At 41.3% G+C, this 18731-nt stretch overlaps 1 protein-coding gene across 4 annotated transcripts in view; it reads left to right on the top strand.

Annotated features, from left to right (window-relative positions):
• Positions 1 to 445: 445 nt before the first annotated feature.
• The window catches only part of NFKB1 (nuclear factor kappa B subunit 1), a 129131-nt gene continuing 110845 nt past the window's right edge, over positions 446 to 18731 (top strand). For 2 of the 4 annotated variants that reach the window (XM_079774498.1, XM_079774497.1), the window contains exon 1: positions 446 to 556. The gene's annotated coding sequence lies outside the window, so the exon portion shown is untranslated. The remainder of the gene's footprint in view (positions 557 to 18731) is intronic. The other 2 variants (XM_079774500.1, XM_079774499.1) reach the window with 1 other exon arrangement.

Raw genomic sequence — 18731 nt, 5'->3', positions numbered from 1 at the left:
CCCACCCCCGGCGGCGACCCCACCTCCCGCCCCCGCGGCGTGCACGCGTGTGTCCGTCCGTCTGTCTTCTCTCTCGACGTCAGTGGGAATTTCCAGCCAGGAAGTGAGAGAGTGAGCAAGAGAGAAAGACAGAGAAGTGCGCCGCGGGCCGGGGCAGGAAGAGGAGGTTTCGCCACCGGAGCGCCCGGCGGCGCGCTGACAGCTTCCCCTGCCCTTCCCGGCCTTCGCGCCTCTCGCCGCCGCCGCCCTCGGCTTGCGCCCGGCCGCCGGCCCCGCTCCGCGCCCCGCGCAGCCCAGGCCAGAGCCGCCGCGGCCGGGAAGGCGGCGCCGCCGCCGCGGCCCGGCCACCGCGCGCCCTGCGCCTCCCTCCGCCCGCGCTGCGACATGGCGCGGCGCTGACCGGCCCCGCGAGACCGCGCGCCGCCGCCCGGCCCCGAGCCGCCCGCACCCGGCCCCGCTCCGGCCCCGCCGCCGCCGCCGCCGCCCGGCCCCAGGCCCGCGCCGCCCGGAGGGGAGCCCCAGGCGCGGGGAGGCCGCGCGCCGCCGCGCCACCAGGGTAAGCACATTCGGGCGAGAGTGGCCCCGCCGGGACCTGCGGCCCGCGTCCCGCCGCCTCCCGCCCCGCACCCCGCGGCCCCGCGGACTTCCTCATCCCCGCGCTAACTGCTGGGCAGCACCGTAGGAGGAGGTTGACAGGAGTGGAGAGGCGCTCGAGGTTGGCGACGGAGGGCAAGGCACATCCGGACGCGGCGGGGCCGGCGACCCGAGGCCGCGGCTGCCCAGCTGTCCTTTCTCCCCACCTCCCTCCGCCGGGCGGGAGCGGGACCCAGAGGGCAACTCTGGCAAACTTTTCCCCCCAATTCCCACCCCCACCCCGGCTGGGGCACGGCTTGGGGGTTGAGGTGCGCTTGGGCTCGGAGGCGAGTGGGGATGGTGGTTGGTGCAGTGCTGAACCAGATTTCGCCTCAGGGCGTTCCATGAAATGAAAGCAGAAGTCGCGGCAGCCCCCTGGGCTGGGAAAGCCCTCCCCAGCTCCCCGAAATGGAAAGGGACAGGCTTATTCCTTCGTCTCCTACTTCAGAAAGAAGCGCCCCCCCCCCCACCCCCACCCCGCCACCACCACCACACACACACCCAGGACATAATATATTCACCTAGGATGGGTCCTGTACATTCACTTTCAACATAAGGAGGGCTTGATACTGATCCTACAGGGCCTGGCATTTAAGAGGGACAAGAAATTACCTACTTAGAGCACTTTTTAGACGCTCTGGTTATGTAAAACCCTTGAGCAACGGTACCATGTATTGTGCGTGACCTCGACAACTAAACGATAGAAACAACGCCTTGCCTAAATACAAGTTTTCTCGTGGTCTTGAAAAACAAACACCGATGGAGATGCTTGCCCTGATTTATTAGTACTGGTCTATCCTGAAACCTAAACGGGACTTCGTGATACAGGATCTGATGATCAGGATTTAAGATGTTTTTCAGGGACTTGTTAAGTAGGGTTTTTCAACATTGCAGCTTATTAAAATAGGCGTATTTAACCTAAAGACTTTGTTATAAAGCCCATGATCTAAGAAAAGGACGGCTATTACTAAAACACTTAATAGCTCGGGCATACAAATGTTCTACAAACTGGTGATCTTTGGTAAACACGTAAAACTTGGGATCAAGATGTTCAGTGCTTATTTTTCTAGCAAAATACCTTAATTGGATATTGTTTAGTACTCCTAAGTTGCACGAATGTTCGTTCAAACTTTAAAAAGGACACTTGATTATCATAAAGCCCTTCCTTGATGTATGCTGTTTTCTTGATTTCAATTTTGTGCTTTCTAGAGACTCTTTTACTGTTGGATGTGCTAAATAAATGATGTAAATTATTTAAAGCAAAATAGTCTTTTGAGCTTATGAACGTGAGAAGCCAGGAAATAAAAAGATTTGTGTCTTGTAGCCTTTTGCATTTAATTATGTAATGAAATCGGTAAAGTGAGAAAAACAAATGGAATCTCCTGAAATTCTTCATCCCTATGGATATGCCTGCAGCTCCTCAATTTGCTCTGGGGCTTGTTTAAATAAAATGTCTTCCTGGGCCACAGCCTACTGGACAGATGTGAACACAAGGGAAGACTCATGGTGTGTAGATTTAACCTGTTTGCAAGACTTTTTAAAGAAGAAAAGATAGGGGTGGTGGCGGTTTGAAAATTTATATTTTTCTCTTGTAATTTCGGTTTTAGCTTATGTTCTGCAGTTGGCATTCACGTGGGTTGTCTAAATGCCCCTGTTTTTCAAGCCCAGTTAGTAAATAGTGGAGTATACATACAAAAATAGCTGTTCCCCTTTGTAAGCACTGCTTTGATCTTTGTACTTCCTTCTTCTACCTCTTCGACAAGAGCCTCTGTGATGACCGAGTTGCAGCTGGTTAAAGCTCAGTTAGTCTGGAATAGGCAGGACTTCAGATTTAGTTGATCCTATTCCTCATATTTCTCTTGTCATGTTCCCTGGAACAAATTGAAGCTAGTTTGAGAAACTAATATTTACTCAGGTTGTTTTCACTCCTGCTTTTAGACTTCCAGATAATGGACGAAGTAAGTTACAGTAAGTTAACTTGACTTTCAGGGGCTGCTCATTGTGGTAGATAGGAGGTCTAGATAAGGAATGAGAGGTTATAGGAATCTGGGACTCTCGTTCAATCAGCAAGACCTTATTTTTCACCTAATTTATGAGAGGTATTCCCCTGTTCAGAAGAGGTGAAAGTTCTGGCTTCTGGGGGAAGTGGTTACTGTATAACCTTCAATTAGTTTGAACTTGGGAGAAGAAAGTACAGTAGTTGACAGTTTAAAACAACACATTAAAAAAAATAATGTCTGAGTTTCCATATGGATTTTTGATAGTCCAATATCATCTTTTTCCTTCTCCAGAACTTACTGGTAAATGTCCTGTTCTGAGCATAGAGATGAGTGCAGTAGGAAGTGTTTCTGGAAATGCAGGTAGTTTAACCAATAGAGTAAATATTGAGATTATGCCCTTCTGCAGGTTGATCATGAATCACATTAGCTGCAGTGGCTCAGAATCAATGGCTACACAAACTCCTCATTGGTTTACCTTACTTAGTAGGAAAGTTGTATTGTTTGCTAGATTGATTTTCTGTTTATAATACAAATCCTATAAGGTGGCATGATTATTATATGTTATAAGAAGAGAAGAGAGAAGGAAGCATAGAATTTAGTGCTGGAGGACACTTTTAAGTCTTCTGTTTCTACATGTCTGATTAGAGTTAATTGACAACTTCTTTCTTGGTGACCAATAAACCACACTGAGCCAGTTTACCCTGCTTTCTGGAAGTTCATCTCATTTGCACTCTTGCACTATAAATACTGAACTCACTATAGTGTTCTTAGAGGTGAGAAGATAAATCATCAGAAGCATATATACCCCTTTGAGTTGACCCTGTCACTTTTTAGGAGACCCTGAGGGTTTGAAGAACTAGAGGCATTCAGCCTCAGAGAGGAATGTTTGGATTTGTGGCACGGTCCTGGCTCCTTGACTGTGCGAGTGGGCGGGCGTGCGCGTGCGTGCATGCGTGTGTGTGTGTGTGTGTGTGTGTGTGTGTAATAAAAATAGATTAATAATTGAAACCAGCCAATTTGGTAGAGTTAATAGTTGGAGTACATAACCAAGACATTTATCTTTGTGATAGTTCATTAATGAGTGTCCAGGGCCTCACTGCTAGATTTTTTAAAAGTAGTAGTATTTTTTTCATAATGAAATTGCTTTATGCCTTTGGTTTCTGCTGTGTTAAAGAAGGTATTCCTGAGTGCAACAGGAGTGCAACAAACTATCTTTCATATTTTCAGATGAGATTGGTAAACCTACCCTTGAAGATCAGCTAATGGTTTAGAAAATAAATTGTGAAATAAAATCTTATTGCTGCACTATGAATAATTTAAAGTCAACAGCTTTACCAAAGTGTGTAATATAAGGTGTGATTTCTTAAAGATTATAAGAATCCTCAAGAGTATAGGTGATGATTGAAAATATTTGTTTTATTTAGAGTATCAATAATAAATATATTTGAAACTTTAAAAAGAAATCATTAATTATTCTCTTCTCATATTTTCTGTAGTCATTACTAGATTTAATTATCAGTAAAACAAGTTTTACCTGCTTTAATTTGTTGCCTGTTTTGAAATTAGAATAATGAAATGGGTGGTTTAATTCCCCATTACAAATTAGCTTATTTTCATTTACATTTTACCATGAGGCCAAAAATCTTATAACCAGCTTTATTATGATTCATACTTTTAACAGATATTAATAAATTTAAACTATCCATAGATTCAATTTCTTTAAATTATGAAAAAATTCTGAATGAGCTTTAAAGAAGACTGTAAAGATTCTATATTCTTTAAGAGCCAATGTATGAAAAAAATAATAAAAAGGAGAGGAAAAAGAGCTACCTGAGAGAATAAAAATCCTGTAGTTCCAGTTTTAAAAAGATCACATCTATACTGACAACTATCTGACACTGAACATTGTGCTTGTTGGTACACACTGAGCAATCAGTAACTATTTGTTGAATGAAGGAATGACATAAGTTTAGATTTGTTTGTTTAAAAAAGGGCAACCGTTTTCTGCAAGGAACAAGAATTATACCACTTTGCCTTGCCTTCTGGGAAAAAAGGAGCCAAAAGCTAGTTCTTACTTCTTAGATATTCCTTTCTTATCTTAAGGACACTTGAAGTTTACTAGAACAAGTAATTTATTCAGAAGTACCCAGCGCCTTCCAAAAGGGAAGCATTTCATTCTGAAAGAGGAGTTTATGAACTGGAAAAAAATGGCTTTTAGTTTCAAAGTTTTAAAGGCACTCATCAAACAAGGTAATAAAGTAATTGAAATGGTAAAAGGCGCTTGTGCAAGTTTTTTAAAAAAAGTAACTTTTTGGCTAGGCTAGAATTCCTCTGAGCTCCATTGAAACTGTAATTTCAATGCTAGTATCTCCAGGAAAGGAAACAATGTTACAAGCACTGCCTTGTAATCCAAAGATTGTTAAAGCCTATCTAAATTAATCAAAATGTAAACACAAATATGCATTAAATACTTACCACATATAAAAACTGGGGTAGGAGGGGAGTTACTAGCTGGAAACCTCAGGAACTAGCAGACAGCAAGATTTACTGTACTTTGCACTTTTGTACTTTAATGATTTTGTGACTGTAAAACCTGGGCCTCATCATGCCAGTTTTTGTTGTTGTTGTTTTTATTACTTCTCAGTTGTAGCATTTTCAGAAAATCGTCCTCGAAACTCTGACTCTGTTTATTCTGTGTGGACACAGTGTATGAAATGAAATATACCACCCAGACTAGAACAGAGCACAGTGCCAACACCCTCCCTCCTGGTGTCATTGTGCCCCCAGGGAGCGAAAGAACCATTTTATTGAAAACTGCCGACTTCAGTCCCCTCTGCTTTGCTGCCCACCTCATTCTGGTTCTGACCCTGGCCTCTCTTCCAATCACTTCTAAACCTACAGTCAAGTTTAAAAAGTTAATTTTAAAAACTGTTTACAAATACATAGATGTATAATGATTTTTGTTGTTGCCAACAAACTGAGGAAGAAACTAAATGTTTACTTATCTAACAACTGCACTGTAAAGATGTCATTGTTAAAAAGGACTCTGAAAGTGAATAACAGCAGTGCTTGTTAGTTAAAACAATAAAACACTCCAAATATTCTGACTGTAGCTTCCCTATGAGAAGAGCCCAGGGAATAATAAATTTTGCTGTGTTCTGGTACATGATCAGTGCAATCTACAGCTTCTGGGTGGGCATGAAGAGAAGTGTAAACAAAAACCCAAAGTTATAACACTGTCCTAATCTTTACCATACTAGCCATACATTTTAAAAAATATATATTTTATTGATTTTTTACAGAGAGGAAGGGAGAGGGATAGAGAGTTAGAAATATCGATCAGCTGCCTCCTGCACACTCCCCACTGGGTATGTGCCCGCAATCAAGGTACGTGCCCTTGACCAGAATCAAACCCGGGACCCCTGAGTCCGCAGGCCGACGCTCTAGCCACTGAGCCAAACTGGTTAGGGCCTAGCCATACATTTTATAGTGGAAAATAAAGCTATTGGACTTCTCTTAGATTTTAGCCTTTTGATATATGAGGCTCAAAATATAAAACTGCATAAAGTTTTAAGCACACCTTTTAATTAACATTTAAAATTAATTTGGTCTCTATAATGAATTTTGTTTGTCAAAATAGCAATTCTTTTTAAGTTTTTATTTATTACTGCTTATCATTTGGATTAAATATATTATAGTATATTTCAATGTCAGGACATTGAAATATACTATAATACGTTCATCCTCCTTACTTCCAAAAAATTCTGACATATATCAAGCATGAAAGCAAAAAATTAAAAGTGATGACAAACTTCCTTATCAAACTACTTATCTATTGGTTCTGTGCCCAAACCTGCAATTCATTTAAATAGTGAAAATAAATTACTTAATTATCTTAGAAAATATGCTTTCCCAGACAAGAATATTAGGAATGGAGGAAATGACTATTTTTTAAATGTTTTAACATGAAATCCTGACTCATGTCTTATTGATATTTGAAGAACTTCTTTGTCTGCCAGTTCTTAACTTAGGTATAAGTTTATTTTCTAGGATTTAACCATTTATTGGTGTTTGATCATTAAGACTTGATGTATAAACTTGTGTCTTTTTCTTTTAAATGTAGGCTAGGTGTGGTGGTGAGGTCAAAGGTAAAGAGTCCCTTACAATTTACGGCATCTAATATAATGCTGTCTGTATGCTACAAACACCTGTATGACTTATGCAGTTAAAATACAGATGTGAAAGGGTGGAAGGAGTATGGTTGGCTGTTCACATAGAGGAAATTCAAAGTAGAAAAGAAGAAACATGAAAAAGGTAAAGAATATAAATTAAACATTATGTATTATAGTTCTATTGGATTTCAGGAAAGTACTTAAGGGAATACCATTGGTTTATATAAAATTAAAACTGAATATAAAATATCTGGGAAGTAGGAAAGATTAGTTTTTTGAAATGTGCTCACACTGATGATTTTCAAGCCAACCAAGACAGTATGGGAAATACTTTATGTAGGAGATGGATTAAAATGAGCCAAAAATATAGCTAGTCCCAAACTGTATTCATTTAATGCATTTATTTTTTATGCTAATATATAGTGAGGTACGTGTAAGTTAAGTGTTATGTGTGTGTGTGTGTTTCAAACCTATGAGTCTTGAAAATTTGGCCAAAACAAAAGATCAATGAAAGCACAGATAAAAGTTTAGGGGGAAAGTTCTCTATAAAATTAGACCTCGAACTTTACTATTGACTTGAATGTGAAAAAGAAAATAATGTAGGAAGTGAATCAGAATTCAGAGAAAAGGGTGAATTCCGTGTATCACAGATGAGAATGGGAGGATCATAATGAAAGAAGCAGAAAGAGACTGCCCTTGAAAAGAAGGTTTGTACAGACATTCCACTGTGAATTATCCCATTTTTAATTAATTAAAAACAATGGTCATTTCCCCCACATTCTGAGAACACTTTAGAAGTGATTAAGCAAACCTCAGAATACCTGGGAAATTGAAATCATAATCATGGTATGTGACAACAATTAAGTGTACTTCCTTGCTCTCATGCAAATCATAGCATTCATTTGAAGTAATATCTTTATGTTTTCTCTCCATGTGTTTACCCAATTTCCTGTTTTAGACATTTAACTGAATTTAACAACCACACCTTAGACTATTTTAATATTTCCTAACTACTTTAAAACATTACCTTATTGGTCATTTACCCTGAAGTTCTTTGTCATGATGGGCAGGGACAGTATCCCATTTCTCTTAGAAAGTCCATTAGAATAGTCCATGTTGTTTAAAGAGGTAGTTTAATCCTATGTTGAAATAAATGGATGATTGGGGGGGGGGCAGTTGTGCTATGTTTATTAAATATCTGTTACACTGAAGGAGCCCAGTCATTTTGGGCAAGCCACAGAAAACGATAATTGTATTGCTGAGGCAATACATATCGCATAGATGTCCCCATCAGAATGCCAATATCCAATTAGTCATCCCCACGCACCAAGGTGGTACCCTAGCACACTAGGGAATGCAGTCGTTAGCCACTGTGGTCCATTCAGTAGGTGTCCCACGCCAGAAATCTGGGAACCCGTTCTTCATGCATACTCACTTATCTCCTCTAGTCAAGCCCCAAGTTCTACGCTGGTATCAACTCAGCTGCCTCCTCATCTCCAGAATTCATTTCTTCCTCACTGAATTTCTAGTTTTATGTTTGCACTGCCTCCTAATACCTTATCTCCTGCTTCTATTCCATCCTTTAGTCCAGCAAAAGGGTCACATTTCTAAAGTGCAAGTCTAATCATGTCAGGATCTTTATATTTCTGAAATGGTTCTTCGTTATCTTCGCAAGCTGATTGCTGCACACCTCACCTCCCACCCTTGCTCCTCGCCCATCCCCCTCCTTCTCATATCATCCACATCAATTTTCAGTTCCTTGTCCACCATATTTTCTCACTTTGAGTGCCTCTACATACACGCTTCTTTCTTAGCCATAGTGCTAACTGCACAATCTTCAGGCGTGGTTCAGGCATCCCCATTTCTCTCTCCTATTCATTCTCCCTGACCGACCCTTAACGAATAATGAGCCCCCCATCCATGTTCTCTTGACTTCTTATGCAATCCAGGCAGAAAATATGTTCAGGGCAGGGACTTTGTCTTACTTTTTATTTGCACAGTCTATTGATATTTTGTCTAGTTATTTACATATTCATTTCAGCAAACTTACTGGGTGTTGTGCAAATAAAAAGTAAAAAAAAAAAAATGAGAGTTGAATTAAATGAGTATCTACCTCCAAAATTGTTTATTTAATATAATAGTGTTATTTGGAAGATTTCAGATTTTCTTAACATATTGAGATAGATAGATCAACTTAAGAAAAATGCATGTGACAAGTTACAAAGACAATTTTTGATTACCAATGTAATAAATATAAGGAACTCTCCGTGCACCGGGCCTCTAGTATAATATAAGAACTTGACAATACTATGCTTCCATTTGTCTTCTTCCATTCCAATGTGCTGTTTATTATACATTTTACTTATGTATATGTTATAAACCCCCAAATAGATTGTATTTTTTTAATAGCAAACAAGAAAAAAAGTGTTATACTCACCTACATATTCATTATCTTTGGCGTTTTTCATTCTTTCATGTAGGTCCAAGTTTCTATCTGGTATCATGTCCCTTTAGCATGAAGAACTTTCTTTTTAGCATGTGTTTTAGCAGGCCTGCTAATGGCGAATTCTCTCAGCTCTTGGATATTTGAAAAATGATAATTTAACCTTTATTTTTAAAGGATATTTTTCTAAATATAGAATCATACACTGATCTTTTTTATTCCCTTCAGCACTTGCATTATTGTTTCCAATAAGAAGTTAGCCATTATAATTATCTTAATTCCCCCTATCCCTTGGTGCTTTTAGGATTTTTTTCTTTAGCATTAGTTTTTAACAGTTTGGCTGTAATGGGATCAAGCATGGTTTTATTTGTCTTTATCCAACATGGGGATCTTTGAGATTCTTGTATTTATGGTTTGATTTTTTAAAAATCAAATAAAGAAAATTTCTGATGATTATTTCTTCAACATTTGTCTCTTCTCTCTCTTTGTAGGACTCTAACTTGTAGGCCACTTGATATTGTCTCATAGGTCACTGAAGGGGTTTAATTCTTTCTGCCTTTTTTCTCCATGTTTCAGTTTGGATACATTTTATTGGCCATTCTTTAAGTTTATTGATCCTTTATTCTACAGTGTTCAATATGCTGATAAGTCCACTTAGTGAAATTTCATTTTGGTCTAGAATTTTTCATTGGATCTTTTTATTTTTTAAGAGTTTTAATTTCTCTGCTGAGATTTCCTATCTGTTCATTCATTATGTCCACTTTTTCCTTTACATTCTCAAACATATTGCTATTAGTAATTTTAAAGTCATTGGTTGTGCCCTGACTGGTGTGGCTCAGTTGATTGGGCATCATCCCATGTACCAAACGATTGCTGGTTCGATTCCCAGTCGGGGTACATGCCTGGGCATGTGGGCTCAATCCCCAGTAGGGGGTGTGCAGGAGGCAGCCAGTCAATGCTTTGCTCTCATATTTATGTTTCTCTCTCTCCCTCTCCCTAAAAATTAATGAAGATATTTTTAAAATAAAGTCATTGGTTGCTAATTCTAGCATTTGTGTCATTTTTTGAGTCATATTTTCCTACTTCTCTACATGTTTTGGTATATATATATATTTTTTTTGTACATTGTACAGAGTATAGATTTTTGTCTTTTTAAAAGAGCATTGAGTTTTCTTGTAACAAGCAAAAAATTTACTGGTGAATCACCTGGTTTTATTGAAATGGATTTAGAGTGGCCCTTATTGTAGGGTATATCCCTTAATCCCATTGCATAGTCCTTCTGGAATCCCAACTGAATGCTCAGATTGTTCATTGATGTCTCTTCACCTTGGATATTTGGAACTTCGGTGTCTCAGAAGTTCCAGGAACTTCTGGAATTTTTATTCAGCTCTTAGATCCCAAGAATCTGTTTTCTAGTAGGCTTTGCAGAGTCTTGTCCTACACAAGCATGGCTTAATATTTGGCTAAGGACTAGAGGATTCCCCTCTGCAAATTTCTAAGCCTCTTTTTCTATGTGAATCCTTCCTTTCTGATACCCTGCCTAGTGAGGTTGTTTCTCTCTTGGTGCTCTACTTCCTTGTGTCATGGTTTGGAACATGCTGTCAATCAAAAGTGAATTTGAAGCTCACCTCAAGTGTTTCCATTCTCTTATGGTGTTCATCCCTATGCTGTTTTTGTCCTCTGTCGTAGATTATTGCTTCAATTATTTTGTATAGTTTTATGGTTGAGTATGGCTAAAAGGCAAGTTCATTAACTGTTACTCTGACATGACTAAAACCAGAAGTTCACATTTTGACAAATAAGAAGTTGCAGTATTTCTTGTTATTCATGCAATATTAATTAAAAAGTACTTAATGTTGCCTTGGCTGGATTGCTCAGTTGGTTAGAGCACTGTCCCAGTATGACAAGGTTGTGGGTAATCTCTATTTAGTCACATACAAGAAGCAACCAATGAATGCATAAAGAGGTGGAACAACAAATCGGTGTTTTTTTCTCTCTATTTCTTCCTCTCTCTCTCTCTAAAATAAATTTAAAACAATTTAAAAAATAAAATTAAACAGGCAACAACTGTTTAAAAAGTACTTAACTGATTTGGAAATACAAAAAAAGAAACCATCATGTCTACTCTTAGACATTTATATCCACTTAAGAAGATGTTAATATAGAGATTAAAGTTAATTTCTGTAAAACAGTATCTTGTCAACTGTAAAATCCCCAGTATACTTAAGTGTGATAGCCTTTCGGTGGACTACAGAGCTATAGGTTACAGGGGAAATACAGGGTTTCTTGGCAGAGGTCGGATTTGAGTAGAGGCTTGAGGAATCAGTAGTATTTAAGTAGGAAATATGGCATTTCAGGATGTAGAACATACTTTCAACAAATATACAAGATGGAAATGACCAAGGTGTTTTTGAATGACCAGTCTGCTTATAGTAGAGGGTTTGGTTGCTATATAATTATAGGAGACTAGAGGCCCAGTGCATGATTTAATCATGCACCTGGTGCACCAGCTGGCTGGCTGTCCGCTGGTGCACCAGGCCTTCCGAAAGCCTCCGGCGCAGCCATGGCACAGACGCTGAGCTCACGGCGCCAGCGAGCTCAGCGTCCTGCTGGCCCAATCAGCTACCCCGGCCACCCTGAGTCCCGCCCCCTGCGCCTCCTGCTGGCCCAATCGTGGGCGTAGCGGAGTGATGGTAATTTACATATTACCATTTTATTATGTAGGATGCTTATGACATGATTTAATATAGTAATATGCTGAGTGGTTTTTGAGCTTTTGATTATCTTGTAAGTAATATGGCAATAATGTAAAAGAATTTTAAGGAAAAAGTAACACCACAGTAAGGGAGAACAGTAGGGAGATTATTGTCATTCAGAGGTGAGACAATGAAGGTTTAAGTAGGATGAAACAGTGGAAATGGAACAGAGAGGGAGATACAAGAAATAATACACCCCACCCCCCAATATCAGCAGAAATTGATTATTGACTGGATATGAGTGAGGAAAAAGAAAAAAAAAGGTGACTGAAATTTTGAACTTGAGTACCTGACAGAATGATTGATATAATGGCAGAAATTGGGAAGGCAAGAATAGGGTCTGTTGCTGCAGGAATGATGAATTTGGTTTTAGATATTGGAGAATTGGAGGGTTTGAAAAGATGATGAACTTGTTTATAATGGTATCACTACTTAAAGCTAACAGGAATTATTAATATTGACATTTTAAAGTTTTTTTTTAACCAATTTTATTTCTGTTTATACCACAGGTTTTTGTGTTGTTTTTTTTGTTTGTTTGTTTCGTTTTGTTTTTACTAATGTAGTTGTTTCTTTTGTTCATTTGGAACTGAATAAGCCAATAGAGTAAAAAGGACAGTAAAACTTTTGATGTCTCAATTTCTTTTCCCACTTTATTATAAACATATTGTTTACTATGCTATCTGAATAGGACCCTAACAAAGAAAATGTAATTACTGAGTTACCAAGATAACTAACCCATGCCACACATATCCTCCATTTCCCACAACACACACCAGGTTGCATTGAGTTTGCCTATTTGTCTTTCTACTTACTCAGCTTAATGCCTATTCACATTAGTTATCTTCTGCTGCTTATAAAAAATCACTACGTAGTTCATTAAAACACAAACATTTGTATTTCTCCCCATGTGGTGGGCTATCTAGGTAGTCTGGGCTGCCTCTGCTGATCTCTGAAATCTTTTGGCTGCTCAGTAGGTGTTGTTTGGTCTAGGGGAGCCTCAGCTAGGATTTTCCCTCTGCTCCACGTGGTCTCTCATCCTCCAGTGGGCTAGCCCAGGCTTGTTTACATGGCAGCACCGTTTCAAGAAAGCAAGAATGTTGTTGCAAGGTCTCATTCCATTGGTCAGAGAAAGTTACAGGCCCGCCAAGATTCAAGGCATGGAGACATAGATTTTACCTTTCGTGGGGTGGAGTTGTAAAGAATTTTGTCCATTGCTTTCAATCTACCACAACTATAAGCTTTGTGAGTACAGGGACTGTGTCACTCTGTTTACTTTGGTGTCTTTGCTGACACACAGTAAGCCTCATAAGCCCAAATATTTTTATTTATTTTATTTATTTAAATATATTACTTTATTGATTTCAGAGAGGAAGGGAGAAGGAGAGAGAGATAGAAACATCAATGAAGAGAGAAAATCATTGATCGGCTGCCTCCTGCACACCCCCTACTGGGGATCAAGCCCGCAACCCAGGCATGTGCCCTTGGCCGGAATCGAACCTGGGACCCTTCAGTCCGGAGGCTGATGCTCTATCCACTGAGCTAAGCCGGCTAGGGCCCACGTATTTTTTTTTTAAATGAATGACTAAGTTAATGAAATATTCAAGGAGCATTTAAATATATCTTATTTTTAAATATGGACATACTTTGATTATACCATTAGTGAAGATGGTGTTTTCTATGGATATGTTTCTGTGTTTCAGGAAAACCTCTTTATCCTCCATCTGTACTCTGACGTTGGCCAAAGGAGATAAGTAAAACAAAACAGAAAGCTGAGTTAAATTGTTTGGTATTTTTACCTTCACGTTTGATTGTCTGAGGAAGACCTCAGTTGAGTTTTGTGTATTGTCAGTTCCCTTTTGCTTTTCAGGCCATGCTGTGGGTAGACTAGCTCAAACCTGAACATTCAGGAGACCTGGAGCAAGACACTGTATTAAAATAAATACATTTGTAAGTCAAGGAGGAAAATCACTTCTGCCTCTTAGACAGATGAACAAACCATAGTCTATGGAGTCAGATTCACCAGCATTACTCTGTCAACCTAAGCAAATGCCTTACTCTCTCTAAACCTGAGTCTTTTCATCTGGGACAGTATTTCTCAGGATTATAGTGAGAATTAAGTGAAATACGTAAAGCATGGGAGGTAGTCAATCAAGTTTAGTTCTTTCTCCATGTGAACCCAAGCACTGGACATGAAGCAATGGCATTCATCAGGGTTTCTCATTCTTCACATTGACATTTGGATCAGATATTTCTTTATTGTGAGGCACTGTCTATGCATTATAGAATGTTTAGCAATATTCCTAACCGCTACACATTAGATGCCGTTAGGACCACCCACCCAGCTGTGATAGCTAACAATGTCTCCAGACATTGCCAAATGTCCCTGGAGGAAAAATGCAAACATTTTACTCAGCAGTGATAAGGATAGGAATAAAGAGGGAATGTGGCGATATACCCATAACTATAGGATGGAAAAGAAATAAAAATACTTTATTTTTCTCAGAATGCCAAAAACTTTTACTATCTCAATTGCTCTTCCCAATCTATATATATAAAAGGCTAATATGCTAAGTGTCCCTCCATCTTACCAGTCACTATGACATGCACTGATCACCAGGGGGCAGATTCCCAACACAGGAGCTGCCGAGCTGCAGTGACTTGGCAACAGCAGTTCTTGGGTGACACACCCTGAAACCAGAGAGGAGAGAGCCCAGTTCCTCGCAGGGCTGCACGATTCCACCCTCGGCTGTGGGTTATGTGTTGCTGGGACACTGTCGGCCTGAATCTGGTTTACTGCACACTTGAGTTTGCGTTCCACACCCTGTATGACAGCAACTTTGCAGAGTACCCTCTCACACTCCAGGACCCCTCGGGGGATGTGAGCCAGTTTCGGCCTGATCCCCACAGGCCAGGCTGAGGGACCCCACCTGCCGGAGGGACCCTGTGCACTGCACAGGCGCCTCTCGAGCCATGGTGCCACCCCAGGTTGGCTCCAGGGCGTGTTCAGCCCGTCTTGCCCAGTCCTGCCCCAGCGGCAACCTTCTAATTAATTTTCTTTCAATGTGCACGAATTCATGCACTGGGCCACTAGTTTGTTATAAACATTATTATGCCAACTAATAAAATGGCTAACATATGCTCTGTATCACTAACTGACATCAAGGTCAGCATAAGGAGTTCTTAGTGATGACAGCAAGACCAAGGCCACATGGTTAGACCATTAAACTTGAATGAATTAATGGTTGAATGTTATATATATATATATATATATATATATATATATATATATATCTGCCATCCCTATTAGACTGACATTAAATTGTGAACAGGGACCTTATCTTATACCAACTCCAAGCACAATGTGTTTGTACTCTCTAGGTAGCTATTCTAGATGTTAGTTGGTCACATTGCACCCAAATGAAACACCAGAGCCACCTTTCTGCCTTCCCACGCTGCCCAGAGGCCCAGAGCGGCTGGGGCAGTGTGTAATGCCCCACCCCCCATCTGCTCAGTGCCTGTGTATGCAAATTAACCCTCCATCTTTGTTGGGTTAATTTTCATACTCACTTCTGATTGGCTGGTGGGCGTCACGAAGGTATGGTCAATTTGCATCTTACTCTTTTATTAGTGTAGACTAGAGGCCGGGTGCACGAAATTTGTGCACGGGGGGCGAGGGGTGTCCCTCAGCCCAGCCTGCACCCTTTCCAATCTGGGACATCCTTCTCGCAATCCAGGAATACTGGCTCCCAACTGCTCGCCTGCCTGCCTTCCTGATTGCCCCTAACTGCTTCTGCCTGCCAGCCTAATCACCCCCTAACCACTCCCCTGCCAACCTGATTGATGCCTAACTGCTCCCCTGCCAGCCTGTTTGCCCCTAACTGCCCTCCCCTGCAGGCCTGGTCCCCCCCAACTACTCTCTCCTGCATGCCTGGGTCCCCCTCCAACTGCTCTCCCCTGCAGGCCTGGGTCCCCCTCCCCCCAACTGCCCTTCCCTGCAGGCCTGGTTGCCCCCAACTTCCCTCCTCTGCCGGCCTGGTCACCCCTAACTGCCCTCCCCTGCAGGCTTGATCGCCCCCAACTGCCCTCCCTTGCATGCTTGGTTCCTCCCAACTGCCCTTCCCTGCTGGCCTGATTGCCCACAACTGCCCTCCCTTGCAGGCCTGGTCCTTCCCAACTACCCTCCCCTGCTGGCCATCTTGTGGTGACCATCTTGTGTCCACATTAGGGCAGTCATCTTTGACCACATGGGGGCAGCCATCTTGTGTGTTGGAGTGATGGTCAATTTGCATATTATTCTTTTATTATATAGGATTAGATAGTATAGAGGCCTGGTGCATGGGTAGGGGCCAGCTGGTTTGCCCTGAACATTGTCCCGGATCAGGGTGGGGGTTCCCTTGGGGCGTGGGGTGGCCTGGGTGAAGAGCCTGTGGTGGTTTGCAGGCCAGCCACACCCCCTGGCAACCCAAGCGGAGGCCCTGGTATCTGGGATTTATTTATCTTCTATAATTGAAACTTTGTAGCCTTGAGTGGAGCCAAGCCTCCTGCTCGCTCCGTGGCCGCAGCCATTTTTGTTTTGATTTATTTATCTTCTATCATTGAAACTTTGTAGCTGGAGTGGAGGCCTGGGTGAGCAGAAAGCTTGGCTTCCTCCATCTCCGGGGGCAACCCTAGCCTCCTGCTCTCTCCAGCTCCATGGCTGCCACCATTTCTGTTGGGATTTATTTATCTTCTATCATTGAAACTTTGTAGCCTGGAGTGGAGTCCTGGGCCGGCCAGGGCAGGCAGAAAGCTTGGCTTCCTCCATATCCAGGGGCAACTCAAGCCTCCTGCTCTCTCCAGCTCTGTGGCTGCCACAATTTTTGTTGCGATTTATTTATCTTCTATCATTGAAACTTTGTAGCCTTGAGTGGAGGCTTGGGCCAGCAAGGGCGGGCGGAAAGTTTGGCTTCCTCCATTGCCGGGGAAACCCAAGCCTCCCTTCTGCTCTCTGTGGCCGCAGCCATCTTGGTTGGGTTTATTTGCATATTTGCTCCTGATTGGCTGGTGGGCATGGCTTGTGGGTGTGGCAGAGGTACGGTCAATTTGCATATTACTCTTTTATTAGATAGGATTATTCAGCAGAGAAATGTTGAAAAGTCACTCTTTTGCTTGAAATTTTATCCTCTTTGCTATCCAAGATGAGGTGTTAAAATTACACCTAAGCAGCGGTGTCTGTTGTGGCTATATATAATCTTAAAAATAGAGAAACTTTCTCGCTCTGATTCCTACCTGCACACTGGATGGCACCTCAGATTCTGTTTTCAAACTTTAGATTGTGACCCATTAGTGGATCTTAAAATCATTTACTGGGTTTAAAACATGTTAGGATTTTTAAAAAAGGAAATCTAGTAGAATAAAAAGAATATATTTTCTTATAGTGGGTCCTGCTTAAAAATTATGAATATAGTGCCTCCAACTCCAACCTTAATGGTCCACCCCTATGGTCTTGGTCTTGCTGCCTCCACTAAGACGTCCTCCTGCTGGCCTTTGATGTCAGACATGGGGTTGTCACATGTGCAGTGACAACATGTGCAGAAAATAATTCATTAGACACTGCATGTAGAACTCACCACATATTCAGAACTTAGTTATAACATATGCTTCTCACCTGGGAAATACAAGCAACTCACTGGAGAAGATGTTTTATTTATTTGCTAGGCAGCTACATTTTCTATTTTTCTTTCCATGGTGTGAAAAATTTTCTTCAAACCTCACCGTTGTGGGGGAGGGGGCACGGAGGGGGGGGTGGGCGATGCAGAGTTTAGGAGTGTCTTCTCAGCAGTCCACCCAGTCCCTCCCTTTCTGCTTCAAGGTCCTTCCTCAAAAGCACAGAACGGTGCGAAGGAAAAGTGAGAGGAAGGGCTGGGGAGCGGGGTGCAGAAGGGGCTTTCCCTGGCCTTTCCTAACCCCTGAGTTCCAAGGGCTTGTTGTAGGCTCAAATTTTTGAAATAAAACCTGCTTTTGCAATTAATGCAAATATTACTCAGTGATTCATCCTTTCCAAATAAGTCTTGGTTTCTTTTGACATTTGGTTTTGAATTATGAATTAACATTGACATCACTCTAGGGTTCCTGTTACCTCAGCTCTTCACGGTGAACTTAAACTGTCTTACAAAGTGTGTAAAAGTTTAGATTTAACCATCGCCCAAGTATCTTTGGGGCTGCGGTTGGGCTTTTAAAATTGTGATCTTTTGGCACACATTTGTGCATGGGGAGTTTGTTGGAGGGAGGACTGCATTTAATTGGGCAGTTTGTCCAGTGCCTACAATTTAGGTTCATTAAGGTTTTAACTACAGTTGTGATCATGATAATAGCCCTGCATCGGTTCTATAAAGTAGATTTAGTTGAGGTTTTTTTAATTAGGGTGAGGGCTGCTTCATATTGAATCCATGCATTCGCAGGCCAGGAAACCACCCACAAGTTTAAAACTATAAATATATTGAATGTAATAGAGGTACTGAATGTGTCCTGTCAGTTTAACAAGTCAACAGTCTTACCTCTGCTTTTGAAGACTGTGGGCTGAGATTGTTTGATCGGACTCAGGTGATCAGCCCAGTATAATAGAAAGCCTAAAGGCAAAAGAAAAAAGGGTTTTAATATTATTTTTGGAAATTGGCTCCTGTGGTGTTCTAAAAATAAGGATTTTTCATATGGAACGTTGTAACTGGTATTACCACTATGTTGCAAT

This window comes from Cnephaeus nilssonii (assembly GCF_951640355.1).
Source record: "Cnephaeus nilssonii genome assembly, chromosome: 1".
NCBI lineage: Eukaryota > Metazoa > Chordata > Mammalia > Chiroptera > Vespertilionidae > Cnephaeus > Cnephaeus nilssonii.
Note: the sequence above shows the minus strand (reverse complement) of the source record. Positions and strands in the feature narration are given on the sequence as shown.